The 20,599-nt window shown below is 37.0% G+C and overlaps 1 non-coding gene across 1 annotated transcript; it reads right to left on the reverse strand.

Annotated features, from left to right (window-relative positions):
* Positions 1–15,048: 15,048 nt before the first annotated feature.
* On the reverse strand, positions 15,049–15,206 carry LOC142343338 (U1 spliceosomal RNA). The gene has a single exon (XR_012759209.1). It is a non-coding gene; the product is annotated as a U1 spliceosomal RNA (small nuclear RNA).
* Between the last annotated feature and the right edge of the window lie 5,393 nt (positions 15,207–20,599).

The following is a 20,599-nucleotide window of genomic DNA, read 5'->3' on the forward strand; positions in this document are numbered from 1 at the left end:
CATCTGTAGAAACATATATTGGTTTCTGATGGCTGCTAGTGTTCCCAGAGGCTTGGTACACATTTGTAGACGGTTGCAACAACCCTAGGGTTCACATTCGTTTTCTTGATGGTACTTTATTGGCCTGAATGAGGTCACCTTTTCTTCAAGTTTGCTGTCGGGTTCATCAAATTTCTCATGTTTTGGAAAATTTCTCGCTCTCAGATTGCCTAAAATCTGTCATATATTTATCAATAGACAACATTTTGATTAAATTGAGCCCAAAAGAAAGCAATCAATGGGTTTGAATGATGCCAAATGAGAAAAAAAGACAAGACCTGATTTTTTTTAAAAAATATTAGTGATCGGAACGGAACTAAAATACGAGGAAGATTTTGCTTGCTTGTTGGAAATAGTTTGTTATTACAACGCTATGCTTTGCGAATACGGCAAGAAAAACCTCAAATTTAAACTTTCAGTCAACTTCGTTCACATTCCTGCCAGTTCGCCATGTGAAGATTTCGACCGGCGGCGATCTGCGATGTTAAGAAATATTCAAGGGTTGCCGCGTGAAGCCGTCGGGCCTCCGCAGTGTGTGAACACACAGATCTACGAACGGTAATAACTGAAACTAAAATATCTGTAGAGTATAGTTCGAAACGAGAGGATAGTTCCAAACGAGTTGTTTCAAAGAAGTTGTGCAAATGGTCAGGACAAACTAAGTTAATTGGACGCTTAGTTTAAACCTGGTAATTTCAAACGGATAGTTGCTCGCGGTTTATCACAGCGCTGTTTGGCAGCTCGGTTCTGGCAACAAAGGGTCTGCATGTCGTATTTTTGATATATGCATTGTTTTGGTTAATTCAATGTTCTTGACAAAGTCGAGGCTGTTGGGAAGAAAAAAAGGCGGCATATGTTGCGACAAGCAGTATGATCTCGCTTGCAAAAAAAAATTGCAGAAAAGTATAGTTACAAGCCACAAGTTGACAAAAATTTGGCAACCCCAATAAAGTTAGATAACTGCAGCAAATTGTGAACCCGGAGAGGTACTCGAAAGGTGTCAGAGTAATTGTTGTCGGGCAATGGAAGCAATACAGCAAGACAAGACAAAAATACAATGGCATGAGGTTCGTAAAAAATGGGATGCTGAGAAAACTTGCGAAAGATTCCGAGAAAAGGGAGGCCAGCAAAGAAGACAGTCCAAAAGTCAAACAAGTATACGTGTTGGAAACAAAGGCTGATCATTAGAAATCAAGGGAAACTTGCTTTGTTTGAAACTGCAGATTGTCTAATGGTTTTTTAAAATTGTTTATTGCGTGTCTATTGATAGTTCATTATTAGCCTTATACTAGTAGTCAAAAGCTTTAAGCCACTTTTAGTGCACTGGTAGTTTATTATTTGGTAGTTCATTAGATAGATGTACCCACCATATTTGCCCTTTTGAAACTTATTTTCGAACTTAAAATTCTTTTTTCTTTTAAATTTTTGATGTTCTTTTCAGAAAAAAGTATAATTCATTCAATTGGCGGTCGATCTGCAGGGGAAACCCTCGATAACCGGCGGACATTAGTGAAAATCAATCATCTCTTCAAACCTTTATTCGGTCAAGTGTGCATAGAGTCTGAGTCAGAAAAATCTCCTCGACATATCAGGCGTAGGTAAAAAGTTAGGGTTCATACTGAAATTTGAAAACTTTGCCAACAATTCCACCCCTTCTTGGTATCCTTACAAAGCTCATTTAATGAGCTAAAAGACAGAAAGGTTTTTGTTTGTAAAACTTGTGAAAACTGCTTAAAATTGTAAAATTTGTGCAAAATTGTACAAATATTAGTGAATGCGAGAGAAAAAAACTAGTTAAATTGTCATTTTTTGAAAAACTTCTAAATTTCAAAGTTGGTGAGCTTAATAACTTTCTGATTTCTAGATGATTCTGAGAGTACAATAATGGGCTTCCTTTGTTTTTTTCTTTGCTTTAAAAATATATAATTTGTGGATAGTTATTATAACGTTTCGAAAGTAATTTTTTCATTTTTCTGACTTGCTGTCCAAAATAGCCAAAATTTAATCAAATTGGAGTTTTCACCAGCGATTTACCAATACTTTTTTGAATTAATGTGTACCCCTAAGAACGCTGAGTTCGTAACAATTATTTTTCAAAATTTGGTTTGGTAGATCAAGATGGAAATCGGTTTTTTGTTTTCCGGGGGGAGGGGGGGGGGGGGTGTGTTGAGCCCTTGTTGGTGCCACTGTGCACCTCCCCCCTCCCACTGTACACCATCCCCCTTCTCTGTTATTTAACATTTCAAAACAGATAATGCGTGTCTGTGCACTCATTTTGTTTTGTATAGCCTACTGAAAAGTCCTTGGTGAGAGCTTTCAAATAATGTTACTTAATAAATTTGAAATTTCAGTCAACTTCGTTCGCAATGGTTTCAGTTCGTCATGAGAAGATTTCGAATGGCGGCGCGCTGTTATGTTAAGACATGCTTAAGGGTTGCCGCGTGCAGCCGTCTTGCCTCCACAGTGAGTGAACACAAGTCTATGAACGGCAAGAACTGAAACCAAAACAACTGTAACGGATAGTTCAAACGGGCAATTTCAAAGAATGTGTGCGATTGGTCAGGACACACTAAGTTAATTGGACGCCTAGTTAAGACCTGGTAATTTCAAACGTATAGTTGCTCGCTGTTTGGCAACTTGGCTCTGGTAACAGAGGTCTTGCAAGCCTTTCAGAAATGTATTATTTTGATATTTCAATATGGTTGACGAAGGCGAGGCTGCCCTTGGGGAGAAAGAAAGGTGGCATATGTTGTGAGAAGCAGTATGACCTTGCTTGCAAAAAGGAAACGGCAGACACCTATAATTACAAGCCACAAGTTGACAAAAATTTGCCAACCCCAATTAAGTTAGATAGCTATGCAGCAAATTGTGAACCCGGAGAGGTACTCGAAAAGGTGTCAGAGTAATTGTTGTTGGGCAATGGAAGCAATACAGCAAGACAAGACAAAAATACAATGGCGTGAGGTTCGTAAAAATTGGGATGCTGAGAAAACTTGCAAAAGATTCCCAGAAAAGGGAAGCCAGCAAAGAAGACAGTCCAAAATCCAAAGAAGTATACTTGTTGGAAACAAAGGCTGTCATTCGAAATCAAGGTAAACTTGCTTTGTTTGAAACTGCAGATTGTCCAATGGTTTTTTTAAAATTGTTTATTGCTTGTCTATTGATAGTTCATTAATAGCCTTATAGTAGTAGTCAAAGACTATAAAAGCCACCTATAGTGCACTGATAGTTTAATGGTTTGATAGTTCATTAGATAGTTGCACCATCTTCTGCCCTTTTGAATTTCAATTTTGAACTAACAATTCTTGTTTCTTTTCAAACTCCTTTTTTAATGTTGTAATCAAAAAATTGTATAACTCATTCAATTAGCGGTCGACATGCAGAGGAAAACCCAAAAAACCAACAGACATTAGTGAAAATCAATCATCTCTTCATACCTTTATACAGTCAAGTATGAATAAAGTCTGAATCAGAAAAATTTTTGTGACATATCACGCGTGGAAAAAAAAGTTATATGGGTTATATACTGAAAAATTATATACTCAAAACTGCAAACCTTGCAAACAATTCTACCCCTTAATAGTATCATTACAAAGCTCATTTAAGAACTAAAAGGCAAAGGTTTTTTTTCAAATTCGGAATTAGTCTCGTGGGATTGCGCAGACCGGGGTTTCGATATCCCTCCTCTCCGATAAAATTCCTGAAGGGTTTTCCTGGAATATTGATGAATTAAATTTTGTGCTAAAAAAATTGCAATGATTTTTACCTGCATCTTCATTAAACAGGATCTCAGGAAGCTCACAACAGTCTACCTCTTCGTATTTTATCTACTTTACCCAACTTACTTCCTCAGTACTTTCTACCTTACCTACCTTATTATTATTATTATTATTATTATTATTATGGCTTCCAAAAACGTGAGGGAATTATATATATAAAAATAGATGAATCGTACTAGTTTAAGTTTGTTAGGTTTATTTCATTTGAGGACCGACATTTTTGGCAGAGACAGATAAATGTCATGGAACACGAATTTTCGACGCTGAAATAAATATTGAGGTACTTCCACATCAAGTTTAAGATTCGATATTTGAGTCCGACTGGTTGAAAGAATTTAACATTTGAATCAATGATATTTGCTCTATGTGCGGTTCGATAGAAAAAATTTGACCGCTGAAATTCTTTTTTGATTTCAGGCAACACAAACTGAAAACTTGACCGTCTTTGCACAATAATAATATGCTCGCTGATGTTGAACGCATAATAATTGTTCACCAATTTCGATAGCAAGAGAAGATCTGTTAGCACAATGTAATAGTTGAGAGGTAATAAGTTCAGGGATCTTAGTCGTTCGCAATGATTAAGGTTCGGTAGGATCCTTTTCGAAACTTTTTCTTGAGATTTTTCAAGGAGTCGCATGTCAGATTTTGAAGGCATATAACAGTTAGATCCATAGATTAAGATTGGAATAAGCGTGCTCTTATAAAGATTTAGTTTTGCAGTAACCGTCAGGAGATTTGAGGTGTTTCTTTTAATTTGGTGGAAGAATTCATTGGCTTTACGAGTCCGCAATTCTACATGTTCCTTCCAAGTGAGACTGTTGTTCATAGTGATTCCAAGGTCCTCCACAGTTCGTGATTGTTCCAGCGACCATTGACCCAATACCGGACTTAATCTCGACTTGATATTGAAATTTATGTACTGACATTTTGATAGATTGAAGCTGATGTTGTTTTCGTAACTCCAACGCAATATTGATTCTAGATCTTGTTTGATTCCGTGTGCCTTTCCAAGATTTTCATTATATGATAATTTGAGATCGTCAGCAAAAAGAAAGACTTTGGAGTTGAAAACAGTTTCAGGTAAGTCATTAATGAAAATAAGAAAAAGTAGGGGCCCAAGTATTGAGCCCTGAGGTACACCCGAGGTGACCGGCGATTGCTTCGATTTTAGATTTCCAATTTTCACGTATTGCAGTCTGTCGCTCAGGTAACTCTTTAAAATCTTGAACAGCTTGCCACCTATTCCAATGCAATTGATCTTACGTAAGAGTATTCCATGATCAATTTGGTCGAAAGCTTTGGAAAAGTCAAAGAGAAATGAGCTATTTTCTCGATTGTTCTCAGAACAGAATTTGTATATCTCATCTAAGTAGGTAATCATTTGAAGAATAACTGATCTTCTTTCACGAAAACCGTACTGTGAATCAGTTATGAGTCCTTTGAAAAAATTGACAATTGAGCCATACAAAAATTTTTCTAGAACTTTCGAGACAATGCATAATAGTGTAACAGGACGATAATATACCACATCTGCTTTCAATCCTTTTTTCTTAAAAATTGGGCTAACTGCTCCTATTTTCCACGCACTAGGATAGGTTCCGAGGCGCCTAAAATTTCTTAGTAACTCCAAGATGGACTTCGTAAGTTCTTTTGCGCAGTTCCTGAGGACAACTGCAGGCAAGTTATTAGGCCCAAATGATTTTGATACGTCTAATGACCCAAGAACTCCGACTATTGCTTCTTCCATCACAGTAAAGTTTTTCAAAATTTTATTCAGGTATGATGCAGAAATTTTCGATTTTTACTAATGCTTGTCTATCGATTGCATACCTGATTCATTACATACCGGTGTTGATTTACTGATTACATGTCCTAATAAATGCACTTAACTGGCGTTGAATTCCCCACACTTACTCAAAAAAGTGACACGAATTAAGTCCTCCGCAACTGGGTGGACAAAAGCTTTCCCCAAAAGTTTGAGCTAATTTATTGGTTTTACTTCAAACGTTAGTCGACTTATTCGTTATTTCTGTACGAAATTTGTTGCTGTTAAAAACTAACTCATTCGTTTTAAATTATTTTTTTGCTTCATTGTTTGTTACGTTATTATTGATCAAATATGAATTCTTCCCCTAGCTATTCAAAGGTTACTCAAGTTGAAAAAAAACTTGCAATAGACAAAAATATTGGATTTACAAATAATGCAATTTATTCCCCGACTATCCAAAAATGAGGTTAAAGACCCAATAAACTTCAGCAATGTTTCCGTGATTGCGCAAGAGTTATCTTCGACAAATTCTCCAGTGAAGTGAAGAAAAAGTTACAATTTCAAAAACATTTACAAAGAGTAAAGACAAGCTGCTTTATAGTGTAACCATTACATCTCCCCCAGAAGCAAAACTCAGTTATAACAAAATTTGTACTCAAGACCTGCAGATTCTTGGCAAAACAGTTTTCCCTATTGGAAAAAGGCGACTTTACACTTCTTCAATGGCCTTTACCCCAAGAAAGTTAACATTAAATTCAACAATTTACCAGTGATTTGTGATAACGTAGCCGTAAAACATTTATTATGCTTACCACCAAACATTATTTATGACACTGCCATCAAAAAAGAAAGAGAAATGTAAGGGCAAGACCGATTTCAACGGAAAAGCTACCCTTAGTGTAACAGTGTCTGATTGTGAGCAAGAAACTTCTCTGAGAATGGTCCTATATTGCAAGAATGGGAGTGTGATGTGGAATAATGTAGCTATTCGCTTTCATATTTCCTTGTTACACAAATGCAATTTTTGTACAAAACACAAAAAACTCCATCAGGGACACCACGTTGACTGGTGTCTGCTTGCTGCAAAACCGACAGCCGTTGATTACTGTTCTTCTGACAACGCAAATTCTAACAACGCTAAATCTATTAACGATATTACTGCCAAACCTGCTTATAGTAATTCAATACCAAAAGAAAATAACTACACATGACGATTTTGAACTACAAAAAACTCCTTGTATTACTGTTGAAGAGAATAACGAACTTGTAAACGATGAAAGCGAAGTTGTTCCAACCTACTTCTTTAATTTCAAACAATAAGACTTGTCAATTGTTACGTTTCTGCGACTTTGATATTACTGTACGCAATCTATACATGAGTTTAAGCATGTATGCGGCTGCTTGAACTTATTTGCTCAATACACTCAACTTTGTGTACAGAAATAGTGAAATATTTCCAGCAGGGGATTTTAACGCTTTCTATTGTCAGAAAGAAACACTTCAAAGGTTCCGCGGCAAAATGACGTTCGGATACCTCGTTTCAAAAAGCTATACGAAGTTCTGGAAAAACATTGCCTCTTCGACTTTGCTCTTCTCTGCAGTAATTTACACATTTTGGTAAGTGACAGCATTCTTTCTCTCGATTAGACTACTTTACTCGAAGTACATCCAAATTTGATTACATGGAAATGCATAGAAATTCTTACTCAGACCACTACTTATTACAACTCAGTTCATCAACTAATAGACCTGGAAGTGGCATAAGTTATTGGAAACTCGATGAAAGTGTCATTTAACCCAATCACCATTTTCTTTCTGAACAATTGCGAACACTTGACTTTCAGTCTGATGATATCTTAATTGTATGAACAGCAAAATTTGTTAATGCGTGATCTGTTGCGTGTGCTGTCCATTAATAAAAGAATTGAACAGTCATTGAAAATGGTGATCAAAAACCTGATTTAATGGAAAGGTTTTATAAAACTTTAGCTGAACTTCATCTAATGTAAGCAAAAGAGCAACACCTGATTGAACGTTTATTCAAACAAAGTTGGAGACAATGTAAAAATCGTAGTTCCTAACTATTAAAACAGTGGAAGAGTGCTAAATAACGTCGAACAGTATCTCGTATTTGAAAATGAATGGTGATACTATCAACTACCCACTAAAATCTGGTCAGTATTAAAGTCTTACTTCGAGGGAACATATTAGCAAAAAATCTACATGTGATAGCTCAAACCTTATTAAAAAGTTCCGTGCTTCTAGTAAGGTACGTAGCGATAAAGAAAAGCTAACAAAAAACTAAACAGCGAGAGTACTCCAGGTGCTGATTGGCTCACCTCTAATTACTATCGTGTTTTTATCATGGAGCTAAACCCTATTCTGTGACTCGTTTACAACAACGCTATCATTAAAGTATATCTGCTACCAAGTCAATGCCTCGCAATCATTAAATTGCTAACGCCCTATCAATCTACTGAACAATGTCGCACATTCTAACATAACTGTCGCACATTTTAACATAACGGGTCGCACATTCTAATATAACGGGTCAAAAATGCTTTGAACAAAATAATAAATCCTTACCGATTTGCTTATCTATCGCAAGGAATATTAATTCACCGATTCATATAAAAAGCAATAGGTGAAGATGTTGAGCCTTAGTCGCTGTCTAGTGTCTAATGATTTTTCCAAAGCCTTTGATAACGTCGCCAGAAACCACTTCTACGAATTACTCACAGGACTTAATGTCATAAATTTACTATTAGCACAATCAAAGTAAATTTTAAATCGAATGTAACGCTCCTTGAAAAAAATGACCATCTTTCTACCCCACTTACCATTAACCGTGGAGTTAAACGAGGTTGTCCATTATCATATTTGATGTTCATATTAGGTGTTGAGCCTCTGAAGGAAATCGAAGAAAGTGGGCAAATAATGACCTCTTCGGCGAGAAAAACAATAGCTTATAACAATGACGTCACCTGTTGCATAAAAATTAAATCTCTGGAAACGCTCTTTGATGTAATCAGTGACTTATGTGATCCAACATCTTTGGAAAAAAATACTGACAAGTCGGTTATATTATCCATACGTAATTTGAATGGGTATAACTCTGAGAAAATAACGGGTTTTTCTTTCAACCTTGCTGACCCCGAAACTGATCTTTTCGCGCTAATGAAAGAGTTAATCAGTAAAATTAAATGTACAATTGCACGTTGTAAAACAATGAGAGCAAAGGATCTCGCCATATAAACGTTTGTGTTACCGAAGTTCCTCTATATAGCCAGGCATGCGAACCCCACTTTATCGGAATCAAAAGTGCCGATCGGAAGTGAATTCCTTATTGAAATGTGGAAAGAAAATGGCAGTCAAAACTGGAATTTTGCATCTGAATGAGGCAAATAGTGGATGTGGCAAATCTACCATGATCGTTGACTCACAGTCCTTCGACTCAAGGTCATTTTCTCTATCTGCAACAACTGACTCGTGAATTTTGTAGACTTTATCAGAAATTTCCGAGCGGCCTTCTTCATGACCGGGTTCTTTCTCGTTTTCTCCAAAGAGGTTGAGACATCAGTCTTTGGTTGAGACATCAGTTCCCCGAGCTAAGTTTACCAGTGCCTTTGCAATGTTCGCAGGACTACAGGGAGAGAATGTGAAAATTCAGGCAAATACCATGCCAATCTGTTCCATCCTTCATTGCATTGGTATATGACCATTTTATTAGTTCATCTTCATCTTTTTTCTTCTTTATGATGACGTCTAGTATGGCGCGTCCAGTAGAAATCTGTTTGTCATTAGATAGGGAAAGGGTTTTTCGTTGTATTAGTGGGCTATGCTCAACTTAATTTGGTAGGCAAAGAAGCGACATGGTTTCCGCATCCCCGCAAATAAAGGGTAGATTCGAGATTTTTACTTAAGCTTTTCGGGGGGTAGAAGTTTGAAAGTCTTCTACGGTATGTATCCAATTGGAAAGATAAGTTCGTCCAAATAGCTTGAAACTTTCACATTTCATTTTAATAAAAAACGGCTCCCAATCGGGAGATGCAAAAATTGTCAACGAGCGAAATTTATCCCATCTGTGGTAGTTGTGAAAGTTCGTGATATTGTTGCTTCTTCCCGCATTGGCTTAGGAAACATTGACAAGATGTTTTCTGCACATCCCCCATATGCGTGATCCCATTTTTCGATAGATTGAACGTCTTCTTTTTTGAAAGGAGAAATAAATTTAATGAATTGTATGTCGTTGTTTACAGGTACTGTCTGGTGATTTCGTTCCAAATCTTCTGCAAACGACACTGCAGGGGAAGCCATCGGGACTAAGAGAGCAAGTAAAGGTAAACAAGTAAAGGTAATTCGAAAGAAAAGTCGGGCGGGGTGTAAAAAACGAATGGGTTGGGTGGGACATTATTGAAGGGGGGGGAGGGGTTAAATAGCGAAGAAGAACGACGAAAAGGTGCAAAACCGCTTGGAAGTTGTATTGGAGAGGTGGGGTAACGAACTCCACTTTGTCACAATTCCGCCAAACTGTTCCAGATATTCGGAACGAGGTCCTCCTTCTAGCGCTATCTGGACAACTTAATTGTAATACTCCGTTGCTATTTGAGACAGCCGTTTGGAATAAAAATGAACAGCAAAAGTTTTAAGCTAGAGGCTCTGAATAGATTGGAAACGAATATTAGCTTTTAACTTGGAACAAACCGATTAGTACTGTAATAGAATAAAAGTTTGTACTGTATAGTCAGGTATATTTACCACAAGCGGTTAGTATACATGCGCTTCAGCGAAACACAAAATTAGTCTTCTTCTAAATGGGGAGAGTCGACACAGTAAAAATTACATTAAAGCACTTTAAACTTACAGTCTTTTATTTAAACTCTTCCAAACTAAAGCCGAAAAACGGATGTAATTTTTTAAATTTAAAACTTTTCCCCGTTATTGTTGGGGAAAATCCTCAATCCGCGAAAAAACAAATACCCACATTCTAATCACACAAATAAAATTTCCAATATTCTTCACATATTTACACCAGACTTCATTTTCTAGCAATTGAAAACTGAAATTGAAATACAATTGGAATTGAAATTGATATTTAACCGAAAAACCACTCGCATATATAAATATTATTTTAATAAATACCGCAGAAACAACTTAGTGCCTGTAAAATAAACATGAGCTGAAAATTTACTGCACAAAAACGAAAAATACAAGGTCAAATAGATAAAGAAATTGATTCAATTTTTACAACGAATAATATATTTCTCCTTATCCGTAGTAGGATAAAGCTCTTCGCCAAGAAGCATTACTTTTGAAGGAGCCATTTGATTGGGAGAAAAACTGACGTGGTTGCTATAAAGATGAAAGAACAGTACCGTTTACATTAACTTACAATCCTGATTGACTTAAATTGGCAATTCGCTTTCAGAATTTAACCAGGAGGAGCCAGCATGAGAAAGGAGATTCCTCCTTCAATTTCAAAGATTAACTGCTAAGAATAACACTGAACACATATTATTTCATTCCGCAAAATGCTTATGAATGTTGCGCCCAAACACTCCTGTCCTCTGGCCCTGTCACAGAGCCATGATGAGCTACATGTCTACTTTTCCGAATAACCGACGTGGTTGCTATAAAGTTGAACAGCACCCTCTACCATTAATTTTACGGTACTTGTTGACTTGAATTGACTATTCGCATTTATTTTAAGCAGGAGCCAGCATGCCAAAGGAGATTCCTCTTTCAATTTTAAGGTTTACTGCTAAAATGAACACTGAAGACATCATTTCATTCCGCAAATTGCTTCTGGATATTGCTCCCGAACACCCCTGACCTCTGGCCAAGGACAAGAGACATTATGTGTCGACCAAATAATTCTCGCATGGTTTTTTAGTCGTTCCATAACCATTTTTTCAATTGTATGAAATCTGATGTATTGCAGATATTTCGAAATCGTGTTGCGTTTGAGTGTGGTTATCTTGATTCATAAGTAAGTGACTGAAGACACCAGTTGTCAACTTTTTGCATTTGAGTGATTCAAGAGAGCTTTGAGATCAGGCGATTGAGAAAGATCGTAAGATTTCTCTCCAAGGCTAATCTCATATTCTTGGCAGTCGTAAATTTTAGGGTTAAATTGGGCAACACAATGCCTCATTCTCCAATTGTTGGAATAGAGCGTCAGAGCAAAATTCGTATTTTCTATTGGGATAAATAATTCGTAGAAACTGTGATTGACATTTCTGGAGCTCACTTATTTAAGATATTTGGTGTCTCCCAATATCCAGAAAGTTTGGCAATGTAAATGTGTTGATGAAACAAGCCTTGCCAACTAAAATTTTTGTTCTAGATTAGTTTAAAGCGATGTTTGCATATTGTTGCCCGAGTTAAGTCAAGAAAAATTGCAGCTGTCCTCTCTGTTTTCACTCCCCGTATTTTTGTTTCCGTTGGCCATCTAGCAGTTTCAAATTGCTCCGTCGAGAAAATTTCTGCTTTTCTTTGGATCATATGTAAGTGCACTGCTCTGCCGAAACTGAGTTTTTGATTAGGCATAATACATCGTCGGCGTAGGCTTGTAATTTAGAGGGCTGGTTCGAAATAATATTTGCGTTGCTCTGAATTTCCTGGAGAAGAGATTCGCAAAGATGAAAAAAGCCGAAGAAAAGCAAAGATGAAACTCTGATTTACATTTATAGAGCTCACTTGCTTTAGATTTTTGGTGTCTCCCAATATGCAGTTTTGATAATTTAAATGTCTTGATGCAACGAGCCTTGCCAACTAAAGTTTTGCACTGCATTAGTGTAAAGATATGTTTGCATATTGCGGCCCGAGTTAAGTCAAGAAAATTTGCAACTGTTCTGTTGTTTCCGTTGCCCATCTAGCAGCTTCAAATTGTTTCGCCCAAAACGTTTCTGTTTTCCTTTTGTTCATATGTAGTTAAATATCGACGACCAGGTGAATTCTATCCAAGGAAAATCAAGGTAAAACTGCCACTTGCCTTTTATATGCAACGATTAGGAAACGAAAGCTCTACTGAAACTTCCTCAAGGCATTGAACACTGCCCTGTTCTGTAGAGAGAGACTTTCCAGCTTGAAAACGGACGTAGCCTTCACACTGGATGCGAAACACTTGAAGTTATTCTGAAAAATGAACAATAAAGAGCTGAATTGACTGATTGGTCTTATAATAACGCAATGGGAGAAGGTGCATTCTGGAACGATCTTAACATTACATTCCATGCAACTTCGCTACATATTTGTGAACGTTGTGAGAGCGAAGGACGTCTTAGCAAAGGACAGCATAAAGATTGGTGTAACCTAATCAAAAAAAGCAGTGGCACAAACGCAGCCTATGCCCGTTACGGAAGATATTAGTGAACATGTCACAGTTACGAATAAGAAGCAGAAACAGACGCATCACCGGTTATTGACTCGAACAACTCACATCCTAATTTACTCATCGATGAAGCGCTTGCTAAGCAGATTTGCGAATCAAAAAAAACCTTAGCAGAAGATTTTGTACAGGGAACTGAAGAACACTGCCCCATGCGTAAGAGCGTTCCTTATAAAAACCAAACTCGCACATCAGTAAAGCCACATTCTTCACACTACCAAATGACCGCGAAATGTCACCTTTCAACTTTGTAAAGCTTCACCGGCTATCGAGGCCGAATAGTCAGATGCGCCGAAAATCTAAAGAACGAGCTCAAATACGTAAACCGGATGACCGTGACCAGCCGGCTCAAGATTATTAAAGTATACCAATGATTCCTAACATTTTCAGTCTGAACGAATTTTGAGTTGGAAATTCCGCGAAACTCCTTGGTATTATTACTACTTGCCAGAAAAAGTCTGGAAATCAGTATTTCATTTTCTGCATTCAGGAAACTAAAATTCAATCCCTATGCAATACAGCCCTCAATTTGTTAAGTCATCATAACCTCGACTTTAGCCTCACACCGGCGAACAACAAATCTGGCGGACTAATCACTATTTAGCCAAATAACATTCAAAACGTGAAAATGATAGTCAGCAATCCAGCTTGCCAGGTAGTTTATATTCCGTTATACAATATACATCTGTAAAATGCTTACCTAAATCAAAGTGAACATGCTAATAAAAGCATGATGTTAAAACAAGCCCTTTCAGCCTTTCACTGCTGTCAGCTTACAATTGCTGGAGATTTTAACTGCTTTAACTACGACCAAAGCAACAGCTCGCTGCCACTTTGAAGTTTTGACCCGCAGTGCTGTTCCGCAATAAAAGTTATATTAGTTCGCTGCTTTCAGAATTCAAAGACAATAAAGGGGCAACGAACTTCGAGAACTATGATCGAAATAAGTGTTTGATAAGATATACTCTTAGGTCTATGTGTATCGAAAAAGCAGCCGTTGAAGCCCAACTGTTAAGTTGGTTAACTACCCGACGCTCGCGTCTGCTGAGACAAATAACAGATAACAAACAAATTAATTTAAAAGATAGAGGAATTTGATGAAGTAAATACCATTATCTCAGCTGAAGCCCAGCAGAAGAACAACCTGAAATTTAAGAAGTTCAAAGGTTTTTGAAAGGCCAAAGTCATTTAAAAATGTGTGCAAACAAGTTAGAAAAAAAACAGCGCATCAATGGAATTCAAATTCTTTGAACTGTATAAAACCACGATGTCCCCAATAATAGCCGCTATCACTTCGCGGCTATTAATAAAACTTTCAGACTACATTCTCTAGCAATTAGAAACGTATTGAATAGAAAAGCCACCCTCGCATATATATAACATAAACCGACAAATGTCGGAAGAATTGCTGTTGAACGACAGGCGAGGCAATTTAATTCAGGGCCTGTAGCCTAAATCAATTTTTCTTTATGGTTGCCATAAACCTTGCCCCCAACCAATAAGCAATACCTTTGTATGAGCCATTTGATTGAGAGAATAACCGACGTGGTTGCTGTAAAGTTGAACAGCACCCTCTACAATTATTTTAAGGTACTTGTTGACTTGAATTGACTATTCGCTTTCATTTTAAGCAGGAGGAGCCAGCATTCGAAAGCAGATTCCTTAATTTCAAAGGTTAACTGCTAAAAACAACACTGAACACAGATCATTTCATTCCACAAATTGCTTCTGAATATTGCGCCCAAAGACTCCTGTCCTCTGGCCCTGTTACGGAGCCATGATGAGCTACATGTCTACTTTTCATTTCAGGTATACTGTGGTCGTTGCAAACTATTAGAGACTGTGATATGCCTCTGGTTAAGTCGAGTTTGAAGCTGGGCTTAGACTGTAAGAAACTTGGCAAAGTTATTTGCGTCCCACTGGACTCCTTCGACTGAAGTCCAACAAGGATAAACGTCTTGTGTATTGGCATTGCTGAAAAGAACAATTTTGAATAAAATAAAAAAAAGAACTCAACAGTTTACAACTGCGGGATTATTAATGAATAATTTTCTAGCATTCAGATTTTTAAGGGAGAGCGCGAACGCAGTCCCAACACTAAGAAATTGTGCGTCCGAGTTTCTCGCTTTGGAGAAATCGCAGGGGTCAACCTCCACGCAGTGCAATGTGGAGGCCTCGCCCTGGGCCACCCCTCTACTTGATCAGGGGACGGCCGACGCCAGGTTTTGAATATTGAATTCAGAGTGTCTTACATTATGAGGAAATATTTAAAAGCAATGACATTGCAAAAGGACAATAGTTAAGAAAGAACAATAATTAATCAATAAGAAGAGTTCAGTTCTGAAGTTTGTTAGGAAGGAAATAGTATTCAAGGAGTTTTCAAGCCATGCAGCAAGTAAGATGCTGGTCGTAAATCGAAGTTTTCTTGTAGTTGGATAAATAAAAATGTCCTCCCAACTGGAGATGTCAGAGGATCGTAAACTGGAGAGTCGGTCACATTTGAAGAGAAGATGTTCTGCAGTTTCAAATTCATTGTCACAGAAGCAGCAAAGAGGGGACTCGGATTTATTCCAGAGCCATCGCAATTGTTTGTCAATGAGGGTGTTGTAGCATAAGCGATAGAGAAGGTCTCTTTGGTACGGTAGAAGCTGTTTATTCAACCAAATTTTCCGTGAAAACAGCATCAATTGATCATAAGAAGTACCAAACCGTGTCATTGATCTCTGAAGACGCGTATGATTTAGTGGATTAAATTTAAGCATAAGAAGCTGATACACATTACGGAAGATAGGTGGAGATTGCAGAGTGATGACTTGATTGTTGATGCCAGAAGAAATGCAGTTGTTATCTGTGTCAATTCCAATATTGTGGTGTTTGAGTAAGAGCACAAAGAAAGGGCTCAGTGGAATGTACTTTCGAGAGTAATCAACGATGAGGGAGGCACATAATTTTGCTGGTATGTAAGGTAGGTTGACACCACCATTGTAAATCGGGAGATGTAGAGTTGACGCTTTAATTTCCATTTTGTTGGATACTTTCATAAGATTGTTGATTTCTGATTGACATTTTTTCAAAGTAGAAATTGTAGTCGTAGTGTGTCTGACAATGTAAAGGAATTTGGGAAGTATGAAAGTATCAATTGCGAGAGCTTTTGCTCGCATATTCCGACAACGAGCTAACGTTGCTTGATTATTGCTAATTTGATCTTTGAGGAGCTTGTGAAGATCGTAGGGTGAGTGCATTAAATCGAAGATGATACCCAATATATTGAATTGACGAACTGTTACATAGTTCTCAAGCGGGCGGAAACATAGAATAGTAGATTTCTCTTTGTTGATTTCCAGGGATGTCATGTCGCAGAAATCCTCAATCATGTCAAAGAGAGTTTCTAAGGATTTGGTTTTGATAAAACAATTGACATCATCAGCATAGCCGATTGTTTTGCTGCCTTCATAATTTCGTATTTGAGGACATTCCTCAATGGATTGTAGTAGGGGTTCAATGCCAAGAATGAATAACAGGGCAGAGAGAGGACACCCTTGTTTCACACCCCGATTAATCTCTAGGGGACTTGATAGGTGACCATTTATTTCAATTAGAGCGGTGTTCGCTTTGTACATATTTGAATCCCTTTAAGGGTGATCTCATCCAAGTTGAGACCTTTTAGTAGATCATATAGGTATTCCCTGTCAATTTTGTCGTACGCGTTTGAAAAGTCAATATTTACTACGCATCGAGATCGATTAAGTAAGTTAATACGTTTTCGGATTGAGTGAAGTGCAGAGTGGATACTCCGATTGGGCAGATATGCAAATTGAAAGGGATTAATAATTTTGTCTAAAACTGTTTTAACACGTGATGTCAAGATATGCGACAAGATCTTAACATCAGTGTTAAGGAGATTTATAGGACGAAAGTCCTTCAGTTGTTCAGAGTTCTCTTTCTTAGGTAAGAGTTTGATGATGGAAAGCGTTAGACTGGGAGGTAGTGAGTTGTAATCAAATGCTGAGTTATAGACTTTACATAGGATGGGAGATAGTTCCAAATAAAAAAGTCGATAAAAATTAGGGGTTAAGCCGTCAGCACCAGGAGCACTTCTTTTATTCAATTTCTTAATGGCTTTTTGGACTTCGTCTTCCGTTATGTATCCACCAATTTCAATGTCTTTGTCAATTGAGTGCTTTTCACAGAATTTATAAATCAGAGGAGCACAGCTACTCGGAGTTTTCTTCTGATATATGTCTTCAAAATATGTTCGAAAGGAATTGAGAATTTGGACTGGACATTCTATTACATGATCATCATGGGTTTTAAGGTGGGAGATATTGTTGACAGAATTCTTGTGGTCTTTCCAATTTTTGAGGATCTTAGGATTGCCATCATTGCAGAGTCTCCTGTTTCGTTTGAAAATTGCGTTATTGTCATAGTGTTCTTTAGTTTCAATGGATGTCAGTTCATTCTGTAGTGTATGAAATTCATCAAAGGAGGAGGAAGAGTTGTCACCACATTCAATGCTTTGGGTTAAGAGTAGTAGTTTGTTTGTTAATTTTTGCTTATATTCTCTTTCTACTTTATTCTTCACGATGGACAAAGACCGTAAAAGATCGCGTATAAAGAGTTTTCTTTCTTCATATTCTAGTATGATGTTATCAGCGGAGTGGTCGAATTCATTTATTTGTGAGGCAATAAGTTCTTTGTTTGGTAATAAGACACTTTCATTGAGTTTCCAATGACTTGTTCCACGATCTTGTTGTGATGAAGGAGGTATTAATTGAAGTAGAAAATGATCCGAAAGTGTGGATGAGTCTTCATAGAAGTGAAGCTACAATTGGCTGGTGTAAAGAAGTAATATAAGCGAGAGAAAGATTTATGCTGTTTATCATAATGTGTGAAGTGGATGTTGTCTGACAGGACAGCAAAATCGTGCAAAAAATGTTGTTGGATAAGATCAACAACTTTGGAAAACCGTTTAATACGAATGTCATTAGTACGTAAACTGCGGGATGAGTTAATAGGGTTATTGTCAAAAGAATTAAAATCTCCTGCTAGAATAATTTCTGTATTATTAGAGAGAAAGCTAAGAGCTGAATTTACATTTTTACAAGCCTGTTCAAATATTCTGCCGCATAAATAAATGTTGCAAATTGAGATGTTGTGGGAGCATAAGTGAAGTAATTGGCAGGATTCATTATTTTGTAGCAGGGAGGTCGTGCCCAAATCTGAACTCCAGGCAATAAGAAGACCACCAGATTTGTCGGAAGCGTGATGAAAGTGAAATTGTAACTTGAATTTGTCAAAAAGAGCTTTTTGAGACTTTTAAGAAAGGAACATTTGACTTCTTGAAGACAAAGGACGAGTATTCAGTGGTTTTGTGTTTGAGGCAAATATTGAGCGTGGCTTGTAATTTAATCGAGTTTCCCATGCCTGCAGCATTGAAAGAAAATATGTTGAGAGCCATGGGGGAGGGTTATATTGAAGCATCTCGGTCAATATGACCGGAAAGAAGCAAATTAGTTTGTTTTTTCTTTTGTCTATCTCGTCTTTTGCCAGCTTTATTCTGCCTCAGTCGTTTCGGTCGTGCGGTAGGTGAACATGTTGTAAGTTGCCTTTTATAAGACACTACATGAAAAGTATCGTCATCTATAAAGGGATGATCATTACTAAGGTTTGTAGGATCTTTATTTGATTTTTCTGAATCACATTCAGAAAAATCCGAAGTGGAATTGATCCACTATAGAGAGCGATGATTGAATATCGGGTATCAAAGGGTCATCACAATGTGAAACACTCGGAATTTGTTGTGTAGAGTTCTGCTCTTGTAGTTTGTCAAAAGTAGTGGACGATTTGTCCTGTATTATAAGTATATGAGTTGTAGTATGAGGAGTTGTATTAGTATTCTTTTCAATAATAGTAGAATCAAGTGCTATGGTAGAAGTAATAGAAGTAACAGTATTAGTTGTCTCGTTAGTAGTAAAAGTGGATGTGTTATTCAAGTTGTCAGTAGTCGAGTCAGTATTCAAGTTGTCTGTAGTAGATGCAGAATTGTCGTTATTTGAATCTTCTTTAATGGGTTGTTCACTGGTAGAAGCATCTTTGTTTTCACTTTTATTTTTGGCAGCGAAGGAACACCGATCCTTGTGATGACCTTGGCTGGGTTTCTTTGCTACAGCGCAATGCTCACAGTGATGTAGTGACGGGATGTGATAGCCGACTATCACAGAGTTCCACTCGAAACCACCACTGGTTCTAGATTTGTAAGACCACTCACGTAGAGTGGTTTCCTGTTCCGAATTGGAAATAATAACAGTCAACGTGGCTTTGCCATTATAGCAAGACACAGAACCAAAAGTGTCCTGATCTCTCACAAGGGCAGCCTCATGCTGAATTTCTGACGGAAGTTCTATCAATTTCTTGACATTAATATCGTCGCAAATTATAGGTAGATTTGTGAATTTAATTTTGACTTTTTTGGGGAAATATTGTATTGAGGAATTGAGTTTAACTCTTTTAATAGGAAACACAGTTCTGTTTTGTATTTGTAGACCCTGTGTCCTAATTCTTACATAAGTCGCTTTGGCTTCTGGTGGGGAAATCACTGAGATGGAATGAAGAATTTTACCATCTTTGTTTTTGAAAAACGTTTTCGAAATCGTGAGTTTAGGTAGGATGTAAGTTTTCAGGAAACTGCTGTAAAATGGAACTTACACATTCATTGTATTTAAGTTGTAAATTAGAAGAGTCTTTAAAGTCATCCTTCGTAAACGGAGGAATAAATTGCATATGTTGTAGATCTATTTCGGATTGCAAAGTATTATTGGGTTTATTATTTTGTAGAATATTAGAATATGACGCAGCAGGTGAGGACACGGAAGATGAGGCCATATCAGATTCTCAGTGATAGGATTAAGAGATCAATTTTGACAACAGAGCAGCCAATAAAGCACAACGATAATCACTAATATTTATAACTATTAACAAGTTAAGCGAGTGAAAATGAACTCTATGAAAATAAACTCACCTGAATAATCCGTAGATTAATTAAACTAAGAAAAGGATCAACGTAACATACATAACACTAATGTTCCAAAACGGAGGAATAGATGAAATAAAATAATGAAAATGGTAACACGGAGTAAAAGAAAACAGTGAAGTAACCAGAAAGTAACTAGCCAGAAATAAATGAAATAAAATAACAGTAATGTAACAGGAATGAAGTAACTAAAATGAGTGAAAAGTAATAACAGTAATGTAACAGGAATGAAGTAACTAAATGAATGAAATAAAATAACAAGATAAAAATAAAGGAATAAATGAAATAAAAGAAGTAAAGGAAATAAAATAACAGAAATGTCACAGGATTAAAATAAATAATGTAAAGTAAAATAAATGAAATAAAATAACAGGAATGGCACAGGAAAAAAAGGAAGTAAAGTGACAGAAATGAAAAAAGGCAATAGCAGATTTGAAGGCGGTGGAGGGTGGGGGGAATAGGGGGGGGGGTAGAGGGTGGGGGATGAGGGGGGGGGGGTAGTTGCAGGAAATGAAATAATGAATTTAAAATTTACAAGGATTTATTCAAATTGGAATTAAGAAAATTTGGAATTTGTACAATTTGGAATT

Source organism: Convolutriloba macropyga, chromosome 7 (genome assembly GCF_964194025.1).
Source record: "Convolutriloba macropyga chromosome 7, txConMacr16.3, whole genome shotgun sequence".
Taxonomy (NCBI): domain Eukaryota; kingdom Metazoa; phylum Xenacoelomorpha; order Acoela; family Convolutidae; genus Convolutriloba; species Convolutriloba macropyga.